The sequence below is a fragment of the Phalangium opilio genome, unplaced genomic scaffold (genome assembly GCF_054372755.1).
Source record: "Phalangium opilio isolate 3A_F unplaced genomic scaffold, DU_Popi_V2 ptg000540l_1, whole genome shotgun sequence".
Classification (NCBI taxonomy): Eukaryota; Metazoa; Arthropoda; class Arachnida; order Opiliones; family Phalangiidae; genus Phalangium; species Phalangium opilio.
The window spans coordinates 1,294,252-1,317,085 of NW_028324244.1; the positions used below are offsets into that span (position 1 = coordinate 1,294,252).

Below are 22,834 nucleotides of genomic sequence, written 5' to 3' on the forward strand. Positions count from 1 at the left end.
TCACTACCACTCAAAATTTTCCGCTTTTTCTCATTTCTTCCCCCTCCCCCTTACTCGTTTTGGCGCCTTTTTGACGCGCATGTGTGGAAGTGGAACACAAATCAACAGTTGCCAACCCTCATAGCGTGTGAAAAAATGTCAATTTTTTTGCATAATCCGGTTTTTTTTGTCTTCTTTCTTTTCGAGTCAGTTGGTGTATATTCTTTTTTATTGTATTTTTAATTCTGGAATTTAATGAAGGGAAACGAAAATAGTTTTATCTTTTTTTTTATATCAATTCCGTGAGATATTCTGGCAACATTCTTGGAGCAACGAAATTCCTTTTTGGAACCTTGTTTCATCGACCCTCTGTTATAAAGACATATAATTACGCTAATGATAGCGACTACAAAACAAAAATTAATCAAAAAAGACTCTATTAATCTTGTAACTAAAGATTTTGATCCCCTCCCGCTCGTATCCTAAAAAAAACATAGGTACGAATTGGAAAGATTCCAATTTTTTTTTTTTTTTTTTTTCAAACCCCTGCTTTTCCCCGCCAAAAAATCAGTGAAAAGTTGATCCATTAGTATGATAGGCCTGAACTTGCATCTCTAAAGTAATTTTGCCGGTAAGTGTCGTTAACGTTAAGCGATTCTTTATCTTTTGATTTTGTTACTGATGATTTTATCCCTCTTTTTAGACCTACTAAGATAATTTTTTTGCCTCAAAACCGCATCGAATCCAGAAAACTGTAATGCTAATGAAGGGTGAAGGGTGAAGGGTGAAGGCCAAGGCCCAAGATACCAATAAGGATCAACACTTGGGTGAGTCAGACTCGGTGTTTAGTGATTGTCCTTAACGAGTTGGCCTATAAAATGGGGGGTATTTTTTAATTTAAACAAAAAAGGTTATTGATATTTTTAATCCATATCGTGGGCCGGAAGTTTGTGGCCAATAAGTAACGGGTGGGGTGCATGATATAGATAGGGGGGTTCGACCGCGCGTCGTTAATTATCTGTGGCCCATCGATCATCATTTGACTTATTTAGCGGCTAACTCGAGTAGCCCCCTGCTCCCCATTTAATAGACAAATATCATGTTTGCTCCCATGAAATACTAGCGATGATGGAAAAATTATAATGGTAATTTAACGCGTCTAAAGGCCGTGAGGGTACCTACTAAAGTCAACCCCCCCCCCTCCCTTACACTCCTCCTCTCTCTCTCTCAACCATCCATGACGCGAAGACCTCTTCTCATCCTTGTCGCCTATATCAGAGTCAGACAATGGTCTAGAATAGCAATTACGTTTTCGCTTCCAATTAGACCGAGTTTAGTACCCGTATACCATTTTAACAGTCAGAGGGGGATTTTTTTTTTTTTTGCCCTCAAATTTGTCCCGCACTGGTTTTTTTACCAATGTAATATTGAGCTCCTGCTGTTGAGCTTAATTTTACTCGAGCCCTGATTGTTTTAACCCAAAATATTAGACATTGGTAGATGTAGAACTCCCTTATAAGTCCTACTGAATCCGAGGGGGTAGACACTTGAGAACTCGGGTGTACAATATGTCTTGAACTCAATGTACTGTCAAAGCTGAACTGTGAGTTCCGTAGGCTTTGGACTCAATGCAGTGTCGAAGCTGAACCCTTTTGAACTCGGGTGTACACAGAGATCCAGAGCGTCTACCCCCTCGTCCATCGACTGAACCAGAGTTAGAACCCCCCAATAAGATGTAATAAGTAGAGATGTCCTTTTTCTATAGTGGAATTGGAAATATGAACAAATGCGCAAAGTCATTGAACTAAAATTAATATACAATATATATATATTTTTTTTGTTATTGGTTCATTTGCCAGGCTTAATATTTCTTAATGATTATTTAAATTAAGAATCAGTCAGTCTTAAATTAAGTTCTTTAGATCCTGGTTAGAGAATTAAATTAGGGACTAATGAATCTTTCGGTCCAACCTTTCGAATATTATACTTTTATTTACAATATATATTTTTGGGGGGAAAATACATATATATGAAAATATGTGTTCAAATATTCCCTCTATTTAATAATTAGGGACGTCTGGGCACGCAGACTGGGCTCCCTATGAGGGGTTGGACCCTTTACACATTCCCTTAAACATTTTAAACAAAAACCTTTGCGTAGGATACTTAGTATCCTTGCCCTTGAAAGTACATATCTACCTTCTAAAGATATGGATATGAAGACCGATAATTTTCGCCCTATCATAATATACATAACCAAAAATATGGAAACAAAAAAATATGTATTTTTCGGGGTACTAGACTATCTATCATAAATCATAACTTCAGGGAACCTTCTGTGTTTTTATTTTTCTCTGTTAGAACCTTACCTTACAGGTGTCTTAGGTCGGTCGGTCGGGTATTAGCGCATTCTTACACCCAACTGCCTTTATACCTAAGATAAATAATTTACAATTGCAGTTTATGGCAGGAAAATTTGGTTTCTAATTTATCAATGTGCATGGTTTTTTATTTATTTCTGCCATATCTGAAGCTCGTAATGTAAGGCAAATGTTAGTATAGACCATTCCATTATTTCCGCTAGAGGGACCGATAGTAGGGAACAGGGAAATAACCTAAGATGGCGGTCGCTTCCGCCTCTGTGTTGGTTTCACTTCAAGTAATACTAATAAATGAAACAGTCTATAGATGAGTTTTCTACAAAATCACGTGACTCAGGGGAATGTTTTTACCTTACGTAATGATCTTTTAGTTTAAGTTAAAGAACTAATATTTATTCTTAATATTTCATTTTTCGGAGTTGTATTGGGCAGGGCACAATCAAATTGTCTTTAGCACGTTTTTCGAGATGGTATTAGGTCTAGAAATTGCTTCGCAACATTACACAAAATTTATAATTCTAGGGAGTAGGCTTAGGCGAGATACTACCCAAAGACTGGAATCATAGGCCTAGCTTATTGTTTTTTTATAAACGAAATGAATTTACAATTTAGTGTGGGCTGATGGGCAAATTCATTGATAGCTATAAATTCTGGTATGTCTGACTTTAAAATCGATGGCTGCCATGAAAAATACTATCTTCTTTATATTTTAAAGTTTTAGTTTTTTTATTATTTCAACTCGTAACATTATATTTGAGAGATGATCTTTGGAATGAAATTGGTGTTGTAATATAATCGCTGGCGATTTACACTAAAGCTTACTTAGCTTATTCGGAATTCGAGTTGAGTAAAAATATACGTGAAACAGAAAACGTATATTTTTTTCTTCTTCTTAATGCGTCCATCGCGACGGGAATACAAAGGTAGCTGTTTAATTTTCTTCCAATCTTTGGGAGATGATATTAAATATATTTCGTATCTTTCTTTCTTCTCCTGGACTTATTTCTGCGTATGTACAGAGTTGACGAGAAAAGACGTAGCGAAATGTTTTAAATTGTGTGTATTATAGATCCATGAATGTATACAGCTACTAGGGAACATTGTGTACGCATAATGTTGTGTATTTATAGATCCATGAATGCATACAGCTACTAGGGAACATTGTGTACGCATAATATTGTGTATTATAGATCCATGAATGCATACAGCTACTAGGGAACATCGTGTACCCATAATATTAATAATGTTAATTTGATTTCTGCGCGAGGTTTGTGGGTATTCCGGGCTTGAGAACTTAATATCGCGTCACACCTCATAATTATGATGGCGTCTTTCTTAGTCTAACGGTGCAATTTCATTTGTTGGTAGCAAGCAACGCGAGGTCAGGCGCGCGCTCTAGGTGCAACGCCTAGTGAGGTAGATTATAGAGCTATCTCACAAGCCTTAGTGTCACGTCACCCATGCTATTTTCCCATAGAACCAAAGCGGTACCAAACATGGCCGCCCCACTGCCAAAGCTAACCCTGTGACGTTTTACCTAAGCACCGACTTTAATAGCTCTATTCTCCACATAAAATTCGTCATAGCTCCTCCCACAAAATCCGCCTATATACGTTGAGTGAAAATGGATGTAGTACTCAATGATTTCTAGTAGCTGTATGCATTCCTTTTGATCTCTTGATGCCAATGTAAGGGAGTAACATAAGTATAGAAAACTTTCAATGGTCTCTTTCTCTAGCAGAATGCCCATTAATGAACTCTCTGTCTCTCTCTCTCACCCTGTACATATCTTTTTGTCTCTCTAAAATTCGAAATAACTCTTTCGCCATCCAGAATGAATGATCCAATCATCTCACGTACAAGCCGCGTTTAAGGGGCCCCCATCTGAGCTATAATTTCTCTTCCCATTTGCCGATTAAGCTAGGGTATCGTAGGTTCGCTCCCATTGTAATGCTTGCCAGATATACACCAAGGGTTGGTTCGGCATTTTAAAAACCTCAAAAACCGAATCTCTTACAAATTGCTAGTATAGTTTTTACCGAATAAATAACTAGTTCCCAAAACGTTACTTACTCAATATTAACCCATATCAGTTCGAGAAGACTATAAATTGAAAGTAAGAGTTGTGTATACCATAAGTTCATAGGATATGTTCCATCCATAAGTTTGTTAATCTCTGGTTACAAACTGGAGCTTGTCATGAAGTGAGTGAGGTAGGTCATAGATTCGAGGTAAAGTGACACCTGGTGAGGTACTGTCAAAGGCTTAGTAAGTTCAGACTAAATAGGACCTAGATGGAAGTCCTGAAAAACTAATTAACCACCGAGTGTAGTACTTCAATTCTCGCTTGTGGTTCTGCTAGAACTAGTTATCTCGAGCTGTAAGTCTCTCAGTAGCATTACGAAGTATAGCTAGTGTCATACTTATGGAAGGAACGTATCACTTATAAACTTATGATATACTGTATATAAACATGGCCTTGATGCGGAACTTACTTCGTTTTACTTCAAATTATTGGCTTCTAGTAATAGGCGCCATTGTACCAAGGCTATGATAAAAGTAATAGGCTTTTTGGCTAGCTAAAATATAATGGTCAAATTTCCTAAATGACGTATAGTTTGCCGAGGAAAATATTTTTCTAAAATGTACCGGTAATGATCTTAATGAAAGATAGCTAAGCTAAGGCTATATAAGTTTATAGCGAATGGTACCCCTTTATTAGGCGCCGTTTTTTCTCTTAACGCTTTCTTCTAGTTATTATAAATTTGGTCCCGCTCTAATGAAGAGGAGGTCTTGGGATTTCTATCTTTTTTTTCACGGACTGTTATTAACTCTGTTAATGGTCGAAGGAGGCACCGACATTTTCTCCTCCCAAAAATCTCTCTCTCTCCCTTTCTCTTCGACTTTTTACCGAGAAATTAAAACCCTATGGATTATTAAAGAGGTAGTCTCAGTTTAAAAGATCTAGGGATTTATCAAGGGTTAATAATTGATCAAGGTTGATCTGGAAGGGTTAGGAATCGATCAAAGTTGACCTGGAAGGGTTGGGAATCGATTTAAGTTGATCTGGAAGGGTTGGGAATCGATTTAAGTTGATCTGGAAGGCTTAGGAATCGATTTAAGTTGATCTGGAAGGCTTAGGAATCGATTTAAGTTGATCTGGAAGGCTTAGGAATCGATTTAAGTTGATCTGGAAGGCTTAGGAATCGATTTAAGTTGATCTGGAAGGCTTAGGAATCGATTTAAGTTGATCTGGAATTCTTGGGAATCGATTTAAGTTGATCTGGAAGGGTTGGGAATCGATCAAAGTTGATCCGGAATTCTTGGGAATCGATTTAAGTTGATCTGGAAGGGTTGGGAATCGATCAAAGTTGATCTGGAATTCTTGGGAATCGATTTAAGTTGATCTGGAAGGGTTGGGAATCGATCAAAGTTGATCTGGAAGGGTTGGGAATCGATCAAAGTTGATCTGGAAGGGTTGGGAATCGATCAAAGTTGATCTGGAAGGGTTAGGAATCGATCAAAGTTGATCTGGAAGGGTTAGGAATCGATCAATGTTGATCTGGAAGGGTTAGGAATCGATCAATGTTGATCTGGAAGGGTTAGGAATCGATCAATGTTGATCTGGAAGGGTTAGGAATCGATCAAAGTTTATCTGGAAGTGTTGGGAATTGATCAATGTTAATCTAGAAAACTTGGAAAATGAGACGAAATTAATTTTGAAACTGTGCCTTATTAATGGAATTATAAAAATGAGGGGAAATCATTAAAAATGTTGTCTGTGCGCGAGGAGGAGTCTGTCCTCCATATATAGGAAAGTATAGGAAAAAAAAACGTCCCCAGTTTTTAATGAGTTTTGTCGGGTTCTTAATGACTCGAAATTCTTTGGGTGCATGAAGCTCCGTCTGCTCGACTCTTTTCGACACATCGTCTAATGAATTAAACATTAAATTCGTAACACCCTTACCACCCTTCGTCGTTGACGTCACCACGCCCCCCCCCCCACTTATATATACTTTTAAAATTCGATGTTTTGGCCCCACATTCGAAGATATTGAAATAATTCGCGAAATGTTTAAAAAACATAAAACGTACTGGGTTTGTTTGATTTAGTTATGATTCGACAATTTCGACCTATCGTACGTACAGCTGAACATGAATTTATCAATGAAAGTTACGAATATAACGGTAATTAAATTCATTTGAGAGCTAATTAAATTCATGAAAGAAAATAAACCAACCACGGTTTTCTGAAAAGTCTGTCTAAAATTATTGGGGGTTGATCTTTGGGCGATTTCGTGTCGAAAATGGAACTTCTGTGATATTTTGCTGTCCGGGCTACTGTTTTCAATTTATAATTGAAGTGTTTTACTGATTATCTCTTAAATTTAATTAGCATTGTCTACAAGTTTCTTAATTTAATTTAGTTTAAAACATTTTAAACAATCTTAACTTATCTCGAAATCGCCATTTCAGAAACACTCTGTATAAATTAACCAAAATTATTAACACCTTAGTATGAAATTTGGCATGTTTTAATTGAATTTTATTTTTCAAAATTGTTTTGTTAATTAAATTTAAAACATTTTAAACAATCTTAACTTGAACTCGCACTTTCAGAAACACTATGTATAAATAAACCAAAATTATTAACACCTTTGCATATTTTAATTTAATTTTATTTTTCAAAATTGTTTTGCTAATTAATATTTAAATCAGATTTGATATTATCAAAATTTTTCCCTTCTTTTTTAAAAATATTTTAAAATTTCAGTTCTCTTTAATCTTACCTTACGTTTTTGTGGTAAAGAAGGGAGGGGGGAAGGGACCCTATTCCGGCACCCTTCTCTTGAAAATGTCACCAATAGGATAGCCCGACGGTAGAGTGTCATTTACCCGTATATGACCTTGATATTCACGGCAATTAACTCGATATAATTTGACTAACTATCCCCATATTTTAACGAAGCTAAAAAAAGAAGAATTTTTATAGACCAGTGGTAAAAAAAAATGTTCGAATATAGAATCTTTAACAATATTCTAATGATAAGCAAAATATTAAGAACTCGAAAACAGGTAGGATTTCGGTATGAGTGAATAAGGTCAAAAATCATTTTAGAGCAAAATCAAGCACACCATTCGATAGACCGTAAAATTTAGATCTAAAATAACCCCCGCTTTTTTCAAATTTCCAAAAAAAAAACCAAGGTCAAAAACAGTGTGGAAAAAATCAGAGGGCCAATAATTTGCCACGTTTTCCAACCTAACCTAAGCTAAGCTAACCTAAGCTAAGCTAACCTAAGCTAAGCTAACCTAAGCTAAGCTAACCTAACCTAAGCTAACCTAAGCTAACCTAAGCTAAGCTAAGCTAACCTAAGCTAACCTAAGCTAAGCTAAGCTAACCTAACCTAAGCTAACCTAAGCTAAGCCAACCTAAGCTATCCTAACCTAACCTAAGCTAACCTAACCTAACCTAACCTAACCTAACCTAACCTAAGCTAACCTAAGCTAAGCTAAGCTAACCCTAACCTAACCCTAAGCTAACCTAACCTAAGCTAAGCTAAGCTAAGCTAACCTAACCCTAACCTAACCTAACCTATTCGGCCTCTTAAGTGAAAATGAGCCCTAACGTTAAACATCAATATTTTGGAAAAGGTGGCAATTCCTATGGGGGATAAGACTTTTTTTTTTTTTTTTTTGGAAATTTGAAAAAAGCGGGGGTTATTTTAGATCTAAATTTTACGCTCTGTCGAATGGTGTGCTTGATTTTGCTCTAAAATGAATTTTGACCTTATTCACTCATACCGAAATTGTACCCGAAAACAATATATTCATTAACCAAGGCACGTTTTAATTATCTTGCGAAACTCTTGGAATATTTTCGAATAGCAACGTGATCGAATTTCTTAATTTATGCTAATTTTTTCCATCATTCTCTCGCGGTAACATCCCCCTTTTTTGATTTTTAGAATTAAACTTAAAGGCAAAAGAAATAAATTTGTCTCGCAAAAATCCTTAGAATCCAAAGCCTATTATTAAAACCGCAAAAAACTCCGGTTTTATACCGAAGATTTCTTACGTTTTATCTTTTTTTTTTTTTGTTATTAATTCTTGTAAGATTTGTCGACAAGCCCGTGAAATACTAATTAAAGCTAATTACACGTCCTACAATAATGGCCTGCTCGGAATAATGGCGATTTCGAGAAAAAATATAAAACATTTAAAGGTATAGTGTAACTGTCCATTTTTAAGCCTAAAGGGAATGTGAAATCATTGTGGAAATATACCTCCCCACTATTTCAGAAATAAACATCGTCTATTTATTTTTATGAAGTTTTTGTTTCGTGTTCTGTCGAAATGCAATGGCTATTGAAAAGAGATTTAATTTTAATTTTAAGTATATTTTTGTTCAGTCGCTTATCAATTTTGAGTATAAAATTTTATAAATCTTAGAGGAGAGAGGTGAAATGGAGTAGTAGTGTTGGTGTACCATGCGCGACAACGAAAGTTTTACTTGGATATATATAGATAGCGCCAGTTAAAAATACATAGTTTACATTCTTGGAGGATTCCTACCATTAACGCGCAAGGGGACCAGGCGACTTTGAGCGTATTGTCTGCTATTTTACGCTCTAGGTTGCCTGGTCTCCTGGTGCAAATGGTATGAATCCTCCTTGCGTGTAAGCTATGTTTAGAAGCTATTTTAAACCTTGGAGCTGAGATTTGAAAGTATCCAAGAGTACCTCGCGCACGCCCCTACCTGTATTGTTAATTGAAACTATAGTTCTCACGAATTAGATTAAGACACAGGATGCATTTAATACGTTTTTGTACCTTGCGACCGTACCAAAAAGCCCTCCATTGAGGATGCTGGGAGGACTTTTCCGTAGCGTAGATGGGGCAAGGAACATGGAGATAGGGAAGTTTGGTCAGTATAGGAATCTCTCTTCACGAAATGTAGCAGGTCACATGACTTATATTCGGCGTTAGTTTGAACTGCGCAGGAAACCGGTAGTGCCGCCTATCCTCAGCCCGATGCGCGAGAAAAGTGCGGCGCATGCGCACATGCACATCCACGCCGAAAACGGGATTTTTGGGCGACCGGAGTTATAGCGTTACACGAAACTTCCCTATCTCCATGTTCCTTGTATGGGGTATGGGGATACGGAGATTGGACCAAAGACTCCATCTTCTCTCGTCTGCATCTTCTCGAAGTTTAGATTGGATTCTCTTTCACACTCCCTTTAAGTAATACGCTTCTGTCCGTTGATTCGCAAATTAAGAAAAACTGTCCGCGTTGAATTCACCTACCCGTACTATATTTATAATATCTCATCCAACAAGAAAAAAAAATAGAAAAAAGATGGCCTTTGGGTAGAGAAGCGGTAGCCAAAGCTTTCCCTTATTCGATATAATTTTTTTCGCGCTTTGCCGAGGGCGGGCTATATTTTTTTCGAGGACGATACCAACTGCATGTAAACAGTCTTATTATGAAAAATACGTTACATTCCTGAATCTTTTAGGCAACCCTGCTTGCTATAGGGGACCCTGCTTTCTCCAAGTTACCAATGAAGAAATGCGTATAACTCTTGAAAATAACGTACCATCTCGAGTTTACCTCGAATACTCTCTTAGTAGTGGGTGGGTATCCCTACGCCTTAGTTTAATATCTATGGTAAATTCAGCCTGAAAAACAGATGAACTCTGGTACCCTCTTTCTACACCCATTAGGTATGCTCTCTAGAATTAACTCTACAGCGGATGGATACAACACGATGCTAATCTTAATTCATATTAAAATAGTCCATCGATAGTGCCTAATTTAGTTCCAAAGGGGTTGAAACTTTGTTACCGATTTTTTTTCTATCTTAACTCCTTTGTATACATACGGCGCCATCGGGACATAATTTTATTTAATTTTTTTATTCATTTTAAATATAATGTATTCACGCTTATAAAATTTTATTTTATGATCTTCGGACTTTGAGTTTTAACTTAGAGAGACGCCGAGTTAATTTACTGAATTTTAACCATAACGCGTCGGCCGTGGCATTACGTAGTTTTTTTTAACTTTTAAAATTTGTCGTAATTTATAGTTATTCAAGCGGATGTTTGGGTGATTTTTATTTTAATATTTTTGGGTAATTTATTGCGGGCGAAAAATAAGAAATCTTAATTTTTTGAAAGAGAAAACTCAGTAGAAAAAATATTAGTAACTCTCTATTTATGGTTTAGAACCAAATATTTGACAGAAAATATGAAAAACATGTTTTCTTGCGAAATTTTATTGAAAATACTAGAAAAATTTAGTTTATTTATTAATATTCTGCACCGTAAATTTAATTTTAGTTAGGCCTAATGGTTAAGGAATGCACATTAATTTCAAAGTGCTAGCTCTCTGTCTTTGATGAAAAAAAATTGGGAATTTTGCGCCTGTAAAACTGTTTACCCCGCAAAACAGTAATGTTCAAGGTGAAGCCAACATCCAGGAGAAAATTATGTTATTTTAATTTAAATACGGAGGAAGCCACAGCGTAGTAATTCCCAGTTAAAACCTCCATTTAAAAAAAAAAGTAGTCTGGTCCTTTAAACAAACGCAAATTCTACCCCCTTTATATGTTAATATGGCTGGCTAGACGCGTTAATGTAATAATAACCATAACGAACGAAGCACTTCCCTCCATCCCTTTTTTCCTAAGTATATTATAATATGTATTGACCCCTTATAACCCCTACGTGTGTAGAGGTACTCTCTAAGCGCATTGGGTGGGTCACGACCTGTAGGCGTATTTTATTATCTTAATGTTTATTCCCGTAAAATGATGGAGAAGAAAGCATTTTGACCCGCGGTCATCTCGAAAGCGCGGTAGCTATAGGCAACCTCCCCCAAATCCAAAAAACCCGGTAGCTCACCTTGGATGAGTGAAGAAGCTAACAGAGAAATATCTATAAAAGCCAAATCAAAAGAGAGTTTGCTGCTTCTGCATGCATACCCTCTTTCTTCTTTCAATTTTTTACCTCTCCGAGTGACGATGAAGTCACTGAGAGGTATTACACTGGACGTGTCTGTCTGTCACCGCGTTCGCAGATGGCAAATCGGATTCGCAGAAATCAATATTGACTTTTACTCCATTATCATCGTTAGGGTTAAGATGTAAGCGGCGATTGGCTAGCTAGGGTTACCAGAAACGTCTATCCACTGCTCCCAATGGCAGGGCTTCCACCAAAGCTTCACGAAATTGCGCTTTTTCTTATCCCTTACTGTGAATCAAACGCCTAAAATACCCAAAATTTATAAAAATTGGGTAAAAGTTGTTCGCTTGAATTCAAACGTTAACAATAGCTATGTTTAAAATGATTTTAGGAACGACTTAAGTAGGATTAAGGTAAATTACTGACGAATAAAATAATTAATATCGATTATTTAATAAAAAAGAAAAAACCCTCTTAATTGGGTAGATAGCCCGCGTCTCGACTCGGCGAGGTTTCTTTTGGTTTCCCCAACTTGTTTTCTTTATTCAATAGTGGCTTAATACGGTACAGTGTATCGAAGAAGTTATAGCGCTCCTTTTTGAGCGCGCGGCGCGATACAACAAAATAAGCGATAAAAGTGAAAAGGTTTGAAACTTTGAATTGAGAAATCGTGACTCACGAGTTTGCGTTAAAACGATTGAGCTTCTCTCTCTTTCTCTACCTGTATTTTTGATGGGGAAAACGCCAGAAACTTATATTATCATGGATGATTATAAAAACTACGAGAAAAAAATGTTCCGCTATATTTAAAAAAAAAGAAGGATAGGGCCTAATTAAATGTTCATTAGTTGGAATAATCAGCTATAGTCCCTTAATTTAGCTACGGAGATTTTCTAGTGTAAGTCGGTGCATGGTAATTTACCGTACGTACCTTACCGGTAATTTACCTAATACCGATTTATATCATACTGTAATTTTACCATGCGGTAATTTATAAAATAGTTTCTAAATTTTGGCAAGCTTATGTCGAAACCTTTTTGAAGTGGTAAAACCAAGAAGTGATATCTAGTTTACTAGGGAGAAGGTATAAGATGTCTAAGTATTGGCGCGGACCATAGTCCCAGTCCCCCTTTCAAAATACAAGGGGAAGGGGACGTAAAAGAAGGCCGGGCTATTTCGCCTCTCCTCAGTCGGAAAATATGACTGTAATTTTCGTCATTCGCGTCGCCACGGTGACGTGAGTTTTCAAGAACCAATGAGATGCTAAGTGTAATTTAGAGGCGGCTGGGATTAACTCCGGACACGTCTACGTTTGGACTGGAGATAAAGCTAGTAATGTGGCGAAGTTATACCGAGTTATACCTTCTCCCTAGTAAACTAGATATCACTTCTTGGTAAAATTAAGTGGACATACCAGCTATAGACCATAAAAATTGGTCTAGATTTACTTGTGAGTCTAGTTCTTCCTTAATTTCCCATTAGTTTACGCTGGTTAAAACATCTAAACCAGGTATAAAATTCTCGCAATTCAACGTGTACTGTTTAATAGACACTTTACACGTGGGAAAATATACCTTAATGCCCATCAAAGTTAAGTTCGCTTTGATTTACTGTTTTTTAAGTATGTAACTATGGATCAGGTACCCACTCGATCATGGAGTCGTTGGTTGCGAAGAGGACCGGGGGCCCCTACGCACCCGTTAAAAGCCAATTGAAATTTTAGAGTGTTTAAGTCCCCAAGTAATAAGAAATTAATCTAAAAAAACGGTTGGTGGTGTAGCTAGGGAATTAAGCCGAGATATCTTATATTTCTCCGCCCCAAAAGGCGACCCCGGTCATTTATTAAAATGTCCATCCCGGCCGGTCTCCATATACGTGACCATGACGTCACGCCTGAATATAAGCGCCAAAAAGGGCTTGAAATTTACAAGGCTAATTATCCTTAATACACTCGACCCCTCAACCTGCAATATCGAGATTAAACCAATTAAGAAACCCCCCCGATCTTAATTGCCTTCCTTACACACCAACCTAAACGATCTAGAGAGAAGACTGAATGAGTTTTTTTTTCTTCTTTACTTTTCAAATCGTGGGATTGATCCGATATTATGATAAACGTCTTGTTTTTTTAGGCCAACGTAATCACGTTGGCGTTGGCCCCCGAATTTTGGTCTATGCTTTAAAATAATTAAAATTTAATTTTAAATTAAGTGTTAAAAGTAAACAGATTTTATACTCGCAAAACAAAGTTAACGCAACGTGTATTCGCCCTTGTTTTAATTGTCTATAAAGTTTTTGTCAAAATAATTATAAAATGGTACCCCCCCCCCTTCTTTTTAATTGCCTTGCCAAAATAATTATAATAAGTAGGTGAAATTTTAAAATTCTCAAATCAATTCGCTGTTTTTTTATATAAAATTCGCAGAAATTAGTCCCGAGAGAGGTTTAAAAACCCAACCCTTTTATAGCTTTAGATTTAATTCGGTTTATTCAGATGGACATAAGTTAATGAGATATGTTACTTCCATAAGTATGACACTACATATACTTCGTAATGCTACTGAGAGACTTACAGCTCGAGCTAGTTCTAGCAGAACGACAAGCGAGAATTGAAGTCCTACACTCGGCTAGTTAGTTTTTCAGTCCATCTTCTCCTATTTAGTCTGTACTAAGCCTTTGACAGTTATACCTCGAATCTATAATCTACTTCATTCACTTCATGACAAGCTCCAGTTTCTAAGTTACCAGTGACAAAACTTATGGAACATATCTTATGAACTTATGGATGGGTAAGAAATCCTCCAATGACGGAGCTAACGCGAGTTTTATGGATATTTTCTTCTATGGTAACGAGCGAAATATGCAGAATATGTTTTAGATTATAGTCGTCTTAGCTAACGCAGCTTCAGAGAGAGACTTTTCTTGGGCAGAGATAGTTTAAATGGCTAGAAGGCCATGATTCCGGACTAGAGAGAGGACATCGAAATGAAGCTGGAAGCGATATTCAGATCGGGTGGGGGAAGCGAAGGGGGAAACCCAAGTAAAATTCGAAAGTATATGCTGTAATGACGCGAGAGGCGCATGCGCATATCGTTACTGTAGCTATTACGGTCTTGGAGTTTTCCTTCGTTTGAAAAAGATCACACAAACACGTAGTTTGTCTAATTTTATCTGGAACTAGTATCCGTTAGACATTTTAACATTTTTTGGGCCGCCATTTTTAAAAATGGCGGAAAGTTGAACCCCAAATGCGTACCATAAAGCCCGTCTATAGGATATAGGGAACGAGTATACTAAATATTAAATAAATCCATTAAAATGACCGACGATATTCTATATAAAAAAACAAAATTACATTTCTGTCCGCCATTTTTCAAGATGGCGGCGGATTGCAAAAATCTTTCTTGGCGCTTACCTACTACTTATGAGTGACGTCCATGCAAATTTTCAGCCTTTTAGCTAAAGCGGTTTGAGCTTGACGGTAATTATCAGTGTATACTAATTTTTCACTATCCCAGCAAGTTTCATACGGTCTGAAATTTACTATAAAGATTTATTCCGTCGCCTGTTTCGCGATACCCGAAAGCAAAGTTTTTTAAGTTTTTGTCCGATCTCTACCACACTTTAAACTCTAATGGGAAATAAAACGCCGTAAATGATCATCTTATACTATTACCAGAAGTGGTATGATACTAGAAGTATTGAGCTAACCAAATTCTTCACTCGGCATTAGTGAAAAGACTTGATAAAACACAAACGGTTGGCCCTCTAGTGGCGGTTTCTGAAATTTCCCCTCCAAAACGTGAGACGCTCGCGGTGGTAGACGGCCGAACTAGATTCAAGAGCCGGGTCCGTGTTTCGCCGCTTTAGGTTGAGGGGAAGGGGGTAAGAAATGTTTTTGGAACTCGACCAATTTTTTTCTCTCCGCGATGGAAGCGGCATAAAATCCTCAAATTTGTTCACTAGTGCCAGGATCTACTATCAATGCTAGAGCCCTTCACTTCTAGTCTCATACCACTTCTGCTATTACTATACACTAATCTTTCCCTTTTAAAAATAACCCTTAAATCCGACTCAGTCACGTAAAAACAGAGTAACCCTATACATATAGGCCTACTTAAAATTAAGAGAAGAAAAATCAAAAAAAGAATCACGATAGTCCGGGGCTGAATTTTATTCGAAAATCGTGTAGCAATAATATTTAAAGAGTCAATTTTATTTGGTGCTCACGAAAAAATTGAATCAATCGAAATTACATTCTTTGAAAATGTATACGTAGTAGGCCTAGATCTCGTCCGAGAGGGGTTTTTTTTATTATTTTTTCTTTCTTTTTTAGTAAGCAATAAATTTTATCTTCAGCGTTAAAAGCTAGTTTTATAACGTGAAATGAAGACTTTACTGTCACTTTGATATTCAACAACTTTTGGAAAAAAAAAATAGAAATCGAGGTGCCAATAGTTTTTAAGTATCCTCACGAAGTTCTTTAATTTAAATGATTTAATGGGACTGGAGAATGAGGAACGTTTATTTAAATGAATTAAATTATAAAAATATATTTATATTCCTTGGTTTTTGGGTTGGGATGATTTTGGCATTATCAGTTGATTGGTTTAATTTTAAAATGTAAGGTTTTATGTAGTCTGCTAGTACGAACTCTCTCGTGACGTCACACCCTACCATATTGTATCTATAGATTGCGGTGGAATTGCACAAGTTACAAAAGACTGGCAACACTTGTCCCCCACTTTATCTATAAAAATTTCGGTGTCAGGTGCTACTACCTCTTTAATTAAACGTCATAAACCCAATCCTATATGCCTATATACATCTAAAAATCAACTTTTGTCGTAGCCTCCAGTCAAATTATCAAATTATCCCTTAATAATAAACATTAAAATCAGCTTGGTATATACAAGAAGTGATATCTAGTTTACTAGGGAGAAGGTATAAATTCGCCACATTTATAATCTAGCTTTATCTCCAGTTCAAACGTAGACGTGTCCGGAGTTAATCCCCGCCGCCTCTAAATTACAACCAGCAATTATCTCATTGGTTCTTGAAAACTCACGTCAGCGCGACGCGAATGACGAAAATTACAGTCATATTTTCCGACTGAAGAGAGGCGAAATAGCCCGGGGCCTCCTTTTACGTCCCCCCTTGTATTTTGAAAGGGGGACTGGGAATATGGCGAGCGAATACTAATAGGCATCTTATACCTTCTCCCTAATAAATTAGATATCACTTCTTGGTATATACTTGTGATTGGGGAAGAAAAAACAACACTTGTAGCCGCGGGAAATTTAAAATTTTATTTTTTTATATATTTATTTATTGATTGTATCGTGAACTTTGCATCATGAGGTTAATACGCAAATTATATATTCTAATTCTACCCTGGCTGGTCTTTCCTTTAGGTGTTCCCGAATACATTTAAACGATTTAACCCTTTTTTTTTAAAAAAAAAAAAAAGAAAATCAAAATCGAATATTTAAAAATCCTCTTAATTTTTTTTTTTTTTTACTTTTTTCTATCTACCCTTACGCGTATTTCGGATGGTTTTTTTAAGTTACTTAAAATTTCCGAGTTAATTTTTACAAAGACTGGTTCTTCGGCATTTAGATGGTCCCGCCAATAATAATTACATCCATTTTGGTGATTTATATAGTAACTTAATCATAGCTTGGAGAAATTTCTTTGCCTATTAGCGCTCTCTCCCCGCGTTCTAGCTAATACACAGGAATGCATACAGCTATTTGGAATCATTGCGCCCCCAAATATATTCCATGATAATTTCTACGCGAGCATTATGGGTCGAACCTTAATTCTGACGTACTTCTGTGTTTCCATTGGTTACTAGCAACGCGAGGTACTATATATTCGTAGGTGCAACGCGCAGCGAGATAAATTTAAATTCGACAGGTAAAATTCGTCCATAGCTCTTCAAACAAATTCCGCCCTAGATACGTTGCTCACAATGATTCTTATTAGCTGTATGTATTCCTGCTATATCCAAATAGTATTTCGATATTTTTTTTTACCTTATAACGTGTTTAAACGTAGGTACGCGTCTCCTTTCGCATCTCGGATGAAGTTTGTGGTCTTATTACCGGATTAGGAATCCCAATATCATAATGGTTTTTTCGCAGCGCTACTCTTTTTTTAATCATTAAAAGGCGCATGATCGAAAAGAACTTCTTTTAACGTGGGTTTTAAAGACCAACTTAGGGATGTTTTGATCATGAACTTGTAGGCCTATACTCTAATGGATATAGTTGGCCTTGACCAAGAACCCATATATAAGAACAGAGAACGTTAGTTTTCAATCAACTCGTATGGTAGAACGATAAGTTCCTAAAGTTTGTCACTGGTAACTTAGAAACTGGAGCTTGTAATTTTGAAGTGAATGAGGTAGGTCATAGATTCGAGGTAAAGCGAAGACGCCTGGTTTTGGCGCTGTCAAAGGCTTAGTAATTCAGACTAAATAGGACCTAGATGGAAGTCCTGCAAAACTAATTAACCATCCGAGTGTAGTACTTCAATTCTCGCTTGTCGTTCTCCCTCGAACTAGCTCGAGCTGTAAGTCTCTCAGTATCATTACGAAGGGATAGGTAGTGTCATACTTATGGTAGGAACATATCACTTATAAATTTATGGTAGAACTGAACACCCGCACAGTTTTGTATCAGATCGAGCGAGGTTTAATCTGATTTCACTTCAAATATTAAAATTATAAGTAATCGAACTTAATTATTAGACTATAGGGTGTCATTTTATTTTCTCCTAAGAAGGAGAAGCGAATTCTCAGTTGTAAAAGTTGGCTGCTTGGATCAGGGAGAAGACGTGGTAAATTGAAATTCCATGTCATAACCTCTAGTTTGGCTTTCAATCATGATTAGATAAGTTTTTTGTGGCCGTCCCATGTACTTGACTTTCATCTCCTCACCCATGCGGCGACGGTGGCGAGAGTCAGCTAGCTCCCGCTCCTCCTTCTGGGCTTGGGACGTACACGTCTTCCGGTTCCAATTTTTTCCAATAGAGTGCTGTCAGTTGTGACGTCAGATCGATGGTTAAACGTCACGAGTCTGCCTTAAGCAATGGGCGGCCATGACAATTACCGTTTTTTCTTTATGGGAAAACAGCATGGGTGACGTCACACCCGCGCTTCTGACAGCACTCTATTACTCGATCGCGTCGATCGGGAATTGAGTCTCCCTTGCAGCTCTCTCTCTCGATAGATTTTAAGTGGCCGCGCGGACTAAATTAGTACCGCTTAAATAGTCGGGCAAACGCGACGGGGGCCTACACGTTCGTCAAAAGCATAGACATCGGAAATACCAACCGCGTTTAGGCTCAGCACCCTTTGCACGCCTCAGTTGTCTACAAAAATGCTATTCAGGATTCATACCATTTTACGCTAGAATTCCGGGCTATGGAGCTTGAAGGAGAGAGAAATGGAGTGGAAACCATAACGTTACTTACCTCCGTACCCCCTCCTACGGAATGGCACCGAAGTCCTCCCAGCATCCTCAGCGTTTATGTAGGGTCGTAGACGCCCCTCTGTCTTAAAAATAGAAGTTTCTTCTCGTATAAAAACAATGGCGCTTCGCGGCAGCACTTAACAATCGCCTACGCGAGGTGCACTTGTATAGTTACGGTGCAGTGGGTCGCTCGTCATCATTTCCAATCCATCTTACCTCATTTATCCCTGCTTGAAGGACGAAGTAGTCTGCACTATTGTCCTCCAAGTACCCTCCTCTCCTTATGTAAAAGGTATGAATCCTTCTAGCCCCTAAAAACTATGTATAGAGTCATTTCTCTCCCATATATGGCAAGCAACGTCATAACCCTCTATCTCTCACCTTAGTGATATCCCCCCTTCCGGAGGCAAATAGTATATTCTCTTACAAAGTTGCCCCCAACGTTTCGGGATACACAGTTCACTCCCCCTCTCTACCGAAATTACTTCATACTCCCGAGATTGGAACATAATTCTTTCGTTCGACTTATTATTTCCGATATCTATGGGTTCGATGGAGCTTTATGAGAGCGCGCCATGAAAATTGAAAATGATTATGCCTATATCGTGTGGAAAATAGGTTTTAATAGGTAACGGGGAGAAAGGGGGGGGGTAAGGGTATGTTTCGTCGGATTACGTACGGTAGCCGACGCGTAGTTGCTCGAGCTAGCAAACACGCCCCTTTCTTGGACAACTAATTTTCTAATCTGGTTGAAAATTTATTGAATCTAATTCGACCCTAGGCGGGGACATTTTTCTTCTTAATACCGAAAAAAGCCGCCCCGATTCATCTCCGGATCCCATCCACGCTTCTTCTTTCTCATCTCATCTCTCTCTCTCTTTCTCCCCCCTCTCTCTCTCTCGCTCTCTCTCTATTCTCCAGGCTGTCTTATTGCTCTATCGATGACTTTGCTTTTGAACAGGCAAGCCACGGCCCCTGATTCAAAACCTATCATCTTTGAATCATCGGATGTGTTAACTTAACGTCTCCCCGGTGTTAAGAGGGAACGGGAACACCGTACTTTTAATTCATAAATTGGTCCCCGTTTATTCGGGGTTTTTCCCTTACTATTTTGGCCAGACTTACTGGTCCCGTTAACAATAGAGGAGTGGGTAGTTGTTGTTGTATTCAGTCTCGTTAAATATTATGGAGCTACTTCCGGCAACACACGGTTTCTTGGTAGACACGTGGTTGGTTAGTGGTTACCTCTGTCTAAATATCACTTCGTGCCTCCATATAGGATATACAGTAAAGCTGACAACATTTTTTCAACCAATAATGATATGTCTAGCGCAGAAGGCAATCGCCCAATGGGGAAAAAACCGGAAATGAAAAGTGTAAAAGTTTGACGAGATATTCCATTTTGTATTGGTAAAGGCTTAAGTGTCTACTCCTCTTCTGTGTATACTCTCTATGATTTAACTAAGTAGCGCGCAATAAGGGGGCTAGAGAAATTTAATCCCCTCCCACATTTTTTAACTTTAACCACGTGCGCTTGGCTTCAGGGTTGCCGGTAATTTGTTATTAGAAGATCTTGGGTTTGGATCTGAATCGAACGGAACTACAAACTTTTCAGTCTGTTGAACTTTACTCGCAAATAACTGACCACACTTGTCCGAACACTATCTATACCAAAACGAATCAATGTTTTCAAGTTGGCCTACGGAGCAATGTTTATTAACACTACAATAGGTCAGTTTGATTTTAAAAATGACCCAAACATATTTTCAACCGAATATAGAGATTCCAAAAATTTCAACCAATCACGTGGCCTCTGGTCAAATTGTTCTTCCCATACTTACTATTCACTTAAGAGCATTGACCCTATATATTAATTATTCATCAGGGAAAATATTTAACAATATATTTAAAAAAAACAACAACAGGAACTACTTATTAATTTTCAAAAAAAAAAGTTTTTATTGTTTTCGCTGAAATACATTATGAATCCGGATTGTTTTGTTCTTATAGAAATTAAAAAAAAAACTTAATTAATATAAAATTTGTTAGGAGATGGTGAATTTTAATTAACCCTAACGTATTTTTCTCTCTCTCTTTATCTCTTTTGGGTATATTTAAAACAACAAAAAAAATGGGGCTAGGGTAGAAGGTTGTGGAAAGCGCCTTTATAATTTTAATTAGTTTAAACCGTTAATTATTATAATTTATTTATAAATATTAAAATAAAACGAAGAAAACTGAGCGTTTGGAAACAATTAAATCCTCCAAATCCACGTTTGCTAGAAATGATGAAGAATGATATACGCTTTAGTTTTTTGCATTAATTATTATTTTTAACGTCTAATAGACCTGTTAAACCGATATTATTTAAAAAAAAACAGCACATCACATTTTGTTTTTTCTTTTCTCTCTCAATTTCTTATTTTTTTTTACTTCTTTTTTAAATGTTTCATTATAATATTATCACATCGTGACTACATCAACATGAGAGAAAACTTATTGGGAAAGTCTAAACGCTCTTAATTATTTTATTTCTATTCCTTTCTTGGGATATTTTAGGCTAATTTGATAGACTCCGGACAAATTAATTAAAAAAAAAAGTCTGATCTCAGTATCATGATAAAAAATAGGGGAAGGGTTGGGCCAATTTTGAGATACTAATATTACCACCGTCCCCCTATTTTTTAGCGTATCCGGATATAAATAGAGTAAGACTATTTACCTGAACAGGAATATATATACAACTACTAGGAATTATTGCATCCCATGTTAATATCTATGCGGGTTTTGTGGGCCGGGCTTAAGTACTCCGTCACGACTTAGTCTTTCTAACTGTGACTTCATTGGTTGATAGCAACGCAAGGTTCAACGCGCAACAAGATAGAATATTTCTTTAGCTCCTCCTACAAAATCCGCCCTTCATGAGTTGAGTGTTGTGGGACGTGTTTAAGTACTCCGTCACGCCTCTGTCTTTCTGTGACTTCATTGGTTGGTAGCAGCGCAAAGTCAGGCACGCGCAGCAAGATAGAATATTACTTTAGCTCCTCCCATAAAATCCGCCCTAGATACGTTGAGTGAAAATGGATGTAGCACAATGATTCATTCCTAGTATAGTTGTATGTATTCCCCGTGACAACGCGGCCATTTAGATTTCATCTCCATTGATGGCTTGGTATTAAAATGGCGGCGTTGTCATGGAAACGTGTTCTCAGTATCCTTTAGAGATCCTTCGACGTGAAAATATCTTTTAATCCCCCCTTTTTTCCTCTCTCATTCGCATATTTACAAAACATTTTAATTATTATTTTTTTTTAAATCTATATACACATTTCGGATCGGTTTTTTTTTAAGTTTTATTTCTACATTAGGTGCTAGCGTTTAGATATCGTTAAAACGATAATCTAATTAACGTGGTTAATAAAAAGAATAGTGCAGCGAAATAATATATATTTATATATATAAAAGGCCTTAACTAATACAAATTTATACGAATATTTTATTTGCCAAATTTTAATTTATTTTTTATTTTATTTCACTTCAAATATAAAATATGCAAATTTTTATTTTACGCTTTTTTTTGGGTAGGGGTCAAAAAATAAATTAACGCGACAAAATTTTAATTACTTTTACTTATTTCTTTTTTTTTATATCAAATAGGCCTACTTTTTTTCTTTCTTTTAAAAAGTAATATTTAAAAAAAAACTATAAAGCGAATATTATTAATTTAAAAATTTGTGTCGCGCAAATCTGGACTAGTTTCATCAAAATTATTGGCAACATTTTTTTTTACTTCAGTTTTTTTTTTCCTACATATTTTGTAGTAATTAATCAAAAAGATTTTTAATATTATTTATAATATAAAATAGACGCGTCTATTCCATGAAAGGTCACTTATATCTTTTTTTATCATTATTCTTAATTATTTTAAATTTAATTTGACGCGGGTTAATAAGGCCAACTTAGATGAAAAAACAACGATAATGAAGAGCCTTTCCCTAAAATTGAAGCTAATCTGGCGATTTA

The 22,834-nt window shown here is 36.8% G+C and overlaps 1 long non-coding RNA gene across 1 annotated transcript in view; it reads left to right on the forward strand.

Moving 5' to 3' along the window:
- Positions 1 to 17: 17 nt before the first annotated feature.
- The window catches only part of LOC149588553 (uncharacterized), a 59,220-nt gene continuing 36,403 nt past the window's right edge, over positions 18 to 22,834 (forward strand). Inside the window, exons 1-2 of the long non-coding RNA XR_016379959.1 lie at positions 18 to 610; positions 683 to 806. This is a non-coding gene — a long non-coding RNA (uncharacterized LOC149588553). The remainder of the gene's footprint in view (positions 611 to 682; positions 807 to 22,834) is intronic.